We start from the raw sequence: 6000 nt of genomic DNA on the forward strand, positions 1-6000 counted from the left end.
CTTGGAACAGACCCCAGGTTAGACTCAAGCATTGATGTGGGACAGGCAATTTGAGGAGGAGAAGATGGATGAGGGGAGAACAGAGAATAGGAAGAGGGACAGGCAATTTGAGGAGGAGAAGAGGGATGAGGAGGAGAACAGAGAATAGGAAGAGGGACAGGCATTTTGAGGAGGAGAAGAGGGATGAGGAGGAGAACAGAGAATAGGAAGAGGATGACAAACAAGGAAAAAGAGATAATCCATCAGCAGAACATCCCAGATGAAAATGTATTATTAAACTTTGAAGCCATGTGTCTGTAATTCACACAGGTAAAATGGACTTTGTAGGAATAAACATGTTTATTTTGTTTATCATGTTTATCACTCAGCACAAGTTATAAAAGATTGTACCTGTGAATGACATCATATTGATTTAGTACAAAATGAGTATAAAGAGGAATGACAGGTTAATGCTTATTTATATAGCACCCTAAATAATGATTAAGAGAAAAATCCTTGTCACAAAAAAATAGGAAAAAATAAGGATGTGTACAAGTCACCCAATTACATTTCCAACTTGACTACATGTGATTCAAAAAAGGGCACTTTTGATCAAACAACTAAGAGGTGGAGCAGATGCTCTTCATATGCATATTGTAGAGCATCTAAAGGAAGTCAGCCAGGATGCCAGTATGGACTTGAAAAGCTAAAACAGAAGGGAAGGTAATTATGACAGCTGGGGAAAGAAAACGGCAATAAAATACCTCATCAACGAACTGACTGTCACTGTTGATGATGAACCTCATGACAGACAAAAAATGTAAAAAAATATGTTTTCAAAAAAATGTTTTTTCAGTGTGATCACTGCAAACCAAGAAATATCAAACAAGCACCACATACTTTTGTTCCATTCAAGTTGTAAACTGACTTTTCCGGAGAAAGAAACTGGGAACATAGGAATGACAGAACTGCGAAAGCTTGAAAAATAAAACACATAATTTTACAAACCATTGATACCTGTAAAAAAGTGAAACAAAAGAAAATTTACAACAGAAATACAACAATAGACTCCAAAAAGGATGGAACACAAGACAAGCGTATCATCTGAATTTATGACTCAATATCTCAAAGAAGAGACCACAATATGACTGTGCAATACACTGATACCCTTTTCATACTGTGATCAGTAAAATTAATATTCTTAAAATATTTGAAAGAGGTACATTTATTCAAAAATTCCATGATATTAGACTTTGCCCATATTGCCCAGTCAGATCACATTAACTTAATGTCATGAACTTAAGAACTGATCATACTTCATGGATCTGGGAGGGGTGTCCCTTCTTCCATTACCAAGCTCATCAGCTTGTCTCTGTTTGTCAATGAGAAATCTATGTGCTCTGCCCAAATCAAAGAGCATAGGGAACCTTTGGGCCAGGCATTGTGGTTGGTGATCATGTCAAAGAGCCTGTCAATCATCTAAAAGCAAATGTTTCTATTAATGGAAAGCATCTGAATTATCTCCAGAAACAATGATATAATTAAATGTTTCATTATCCAAACTACTAAAATAAAAAAGAATTCACTATTTGCAGCATGGTCAGTATATTTTCCTAACACCCAGCCAGGAACACCTTTCTCTTGTGAATTGAAATTCACAAGTTTATCACTTTCTTTGTTTTTTGCCTGGACATTATTCACATGAGCATTGTATCTTTAGTTGCTCTGTCCCCTGGTGCTTGGAATTAGACATGCAAAATATTCCTGGCCAACTTAAACATATGGCAAACATTCATCATCCCAAAGACCCTCTCGCCAGTCAATGGATGTTTATAAAATGTTTTTTCAAAGGTTTTTAGCTGGTTCCCAAGTTGGTGACGTGGTGATATCGGAAGCATGCTCATCCATTGTTATACACATCACTCATATGCCATACTCATTAAGTTCCTGCAAGGTTTACAAAAGAAGGATTTTTTTTTTTGTATCTCTAGTGAAAGGGATTTTGAACAGGTTATAGGCCAACTACAAGAGAAACAATAACTTCAGTGGAAACATTCAATTTTCAATATCAATAACACCAGGAATTTCATGGGTATGATGGTTAAACACTTGACATGTTTCTTGGTAGTTGTGGCATCATACTTGCACATATGTGATACTTGCACATCTATACTTTGCAGGGGTTTCTCACGTTCTGTTCAACATGTGCAGCATCATCAGGTTGAATCCAGGCATTCACAGAGTTCATCCACCTTGGGAAGATGAAAAGGTCATTTATCTAACAGGGCATTCTCCAATAAGGATTCTGGGGGCTGATCACTGGAATGCCTTTGATAGATTCTGTAACATCTGTCCTGGGACTACGGATGAAAAATCGCCTCTTGGTTAACTCTGAAGCATTTATAGCAATTTTTATTTATGTGCGCTGTCTCTGTTAAACAAACAAACAAACAAACAAATAAATCAAAGGACAGGAGGTCTATTTCAAGCCTTCAATCAATTGAGTATCATTTTTGGTGGTGGTAAGTCTTGCAATGTTATCAAAACAAAATAATACAAAACATAGATGAAAACAAGAAAAACTTTCAAGTCAAGTGATAGATGCCCATCCTGTGGCTGCTTTGAGAATTGCGACCGGCAATTCCACTTAAACTGAGAAAATACTGTGATGACTGAGCGTAGACTGAGGGAAAAGATTTTTTTTGTATTTCCTTTTTCAAATATGATTTGCAGCAGCAGTAATCATTTCGAACCAATAATTTATTTATTACATCACTTCAATTGTAGACATTTGCAATTCAAATGACAAGAAAAATACTGCTGCAATGTCTGCAGATATAGGAGGTTAAGATTGAGAGACTCAGATGATTGCTCACCTTTGGATCATGGAGGGGGAGAGTGAGGGCAGACTGTCTCTGGACTTCATAGTCTTGGCCCTATTTAGACAATAAATGTGTAAGAAGATATGAAATTCAGTTTATACAGACCAATTAGTTTGCTCATGAAATAACTGAAATCTCATATAGGAATGTATACAAATAAATTCATTTATTGTTCTTATTTATCTATTTACCTGAGTATAAATCAAGCATCATTTCAGCTCTTCATTTTAGGTTCCTCTCCCTCAGATAACCCACACAGCCCTTTGTTCAGGACTGTTGTTAGTTTTATAGTTTCTCTGTCCTTCTTGGCTTCAGTAAGAGATGCATGGAGTGTCTGAATAATCAGAAGTGTCTATTAACCCTTTATTACTCTTTAATTCATGCATACTTCATATATTGGAATATAATTTGCTATCTTTCTCACCAACCTTCATAAACTGCAGCCTAACTGTCATGTTCACAACTTCATTGCAAGACAAGCCAAATGGTTATACCTTACATTGTTATTTAATGGTCTCTGTTAGGGGAATAAGCTATGGAACAGTTGTATTCCAATTGTATTGTTCACTTCTCAAACATTTCAATCTACCCTTTCTTTCTTTTGTCTTTTTTATTTCGCTTCATTTTTCATTATTCTCCCCTCTATTATCTTGAAGTATGTCTTCTATGTCAATGTTATGTTTATGCCTCTTGTAGTACTTTAGGTTTGCTTTCTTATTTCATCTTTTTTAATTGTACTGTATCCACATACAATAGCGTGTATTTTTTAAGGAGAGAGAAACTCTGTTTTGTAATTGTCCTGCACAATTTGCTTCTTATTGCAGTTAATTCTATTGTTTGGTTTTACTATGCTAATAAATAAATTAAAATTAAAAAATTAACAACATGTCAGATGTCCGAGTTGAGAAGACAAAGAAGAAAGTGAGAAAAATAGAAAGCTTTCAGACATTAGAAATATCTCACCTCCTGTACTTTCTGTCTTGCTCTGTGATCTCAGTTGTGGGTGGGCCAGGAAGCAATGAGGATTTACCAGATACAGTATGCCCCAGTTGCACATATTTGGATATGTGAATATTACCATCCATTTTTTAATCGTTTATCCTGTTAAGTGTGCTTATCAGCAGCCTTTGGTTGAGAGGCGGGGTTCACCCTGGATAGGCCGCCAGTCCAAACTCCACACAGAAAGAGCCGGGGCTCGAGCCCAAAACCTTCTTGCTGTGTGGCAACAGTGCTAACTACTGCACCACCGTGCCACCCACGTGTTTATTACACTTTCTCCAAATTGCTAAAACACTAAACAGGAAAGTACAGGAAATGTATACAAAAAAAAAAAAAAACAGATCCTGACATGTTATGTCTAGGGTTCAAGCTGCTGCTAAAACCAAATCCAAAGAAGAAGTCTTGAACCCTTGGTATTCTTTACCAAAAATTAAAGTGAATAATCAGCTGAACCTTAAATTGTATCATCAAAACTAAGAAAAGGTTGAGTGTTTTAAATATTTGGGTACTTGGTTCAGTTGAAATGGAACTTAGAAACTACATATTGAGAAAATGTTGACGTAATGCAAAAATATTTTGACTGCGATTATATATCTGTGGGGAAGAGAATGAACAAAACTGCTTTAAAAACATACATTGCTTTAATTAGGTCAGGCTTGAAAATATATGAGCCTGCATCAACATTGCTATTGAAAAATGTTCAATCCAACATTAAGTGGTGTGCTACTGTGCTGTGGGACCATAAAAGCCTTCAAGTGACATTATTACAGGTGGAGATGGGTGAAATGGCACCGGAGAAGAGAAGGACACAAACAGCTATGACTTACTCAGCAAATTTATGAGAAGAAACAGATGAAGAGCTTTGGTTGGATTAAAATCTTGTTATATTCATCAGCAAATGGATCAGAGCACACTCTAATAAATCCTATATTTGGTTACCAGGTGTTTTTGTGATATTGTTAAATGTTGGACCTTGGCACCCTGGTTCACCTGGGGGCATAACATTGTCCTCTTTTCATGTAATTCACTTCAGGTAGTATAGCACCACGAAACTCAAGTCTCTACTCTTGTTTAATACTTGCATTAAATGCTAGAAAATATGGTTAATCCTATTTGAAATGTAACACTGGAATTTTCTGTTTTCTCTAATTTGGGGTACAGTTGAGAATTTTGGTCATAGCAGCTGTAATCCTCTAGAGGTAACGGTCACCTTGGACCTAAATTGAAACTTATAAATGTGGGAAGTTTTCAATGTACATCTGAGGCAGTGGTATGTATCATAAAATGTTTGAAATGGATCACTTTTGATGGAAAGTTTTCAGGTGGATAGCCATTTTTTTTTATTTTTTTTGTCTTTTGGGGTATGTTGAGGGTGATATTGAGAATTGAAAGGGAGAAAACCCCTCAATCCTTTTTCTGGTAGTTTCCCCTATGTGTCAGGATACACCATGCAAAATCTGACAGTTTTCTGATCATTTATGCAGTTGCAGTACCTTAATTTTTGCAATTACATTTTTGCATTTTGCCAGAAGCTTTTCCCAAAAGTTCGAGACCACCTCCAGACACTCGCAGGCAGGCAAACCCAGGAAAGCTGCCGGTCCCGATGGTATCCCGGGGGCGGTGATTAAAGCATGTGCAGACCAACTTACAGGGGTCCTCACCAAACTCTTCAACCTCTCCCTGACACATGCCACCGTCCCCACATGTCTGAAGGCCTCCACCATCATCCCCATCCCCAAAAAACCTGCCATAGACAGTCTGAATGACTACAGACCGATAACCCTGACGTCTGTAATCATGAAGTGTTTTGAGTGATCAGTCTCCCAGCACATCAGAGACTGCCTCCCTCCCTCCCTCGACCCCCACCAGTTTGCTTACAGGGCAAACCGGTCCACGGAGGACGCCATCACTCAAACGCTTCACACAGCGCTGAGCCACCTGGAGACCAGGAAGAGCTATGTGAGGATGCTCTTTGTGGACTTCAGCTCACCATTCAACACCATCATCCTGGACATTCTCCATGATAAACTCCTGCAGCTCCGTATCCCACTTCCCACCTGTAACTGGATCAAAAACTTCCTGTCAAGCCGCCCTTAGTTGGTGAGACTCGGACCCCAACACTCCTCCAAACTCTCACTCA

The sequence above is a fragment of the Aulostomus chinensis genome, chromosome 23 (genome assembly GCF_037954235.1).
Source record: "Aulostomus chinensis isolate RoL2024-O1b breed Wild chromosome 23, RoL_Achi_v1.0, whole genome shotgun sequence".
Classification (NCBI taxonomy): Eukaryota; Metazoa; Chordata; class Actinopteri; order Syngnathiformes; family Aulostomidae; genus Aulostomus; species Aulostomus chinensis.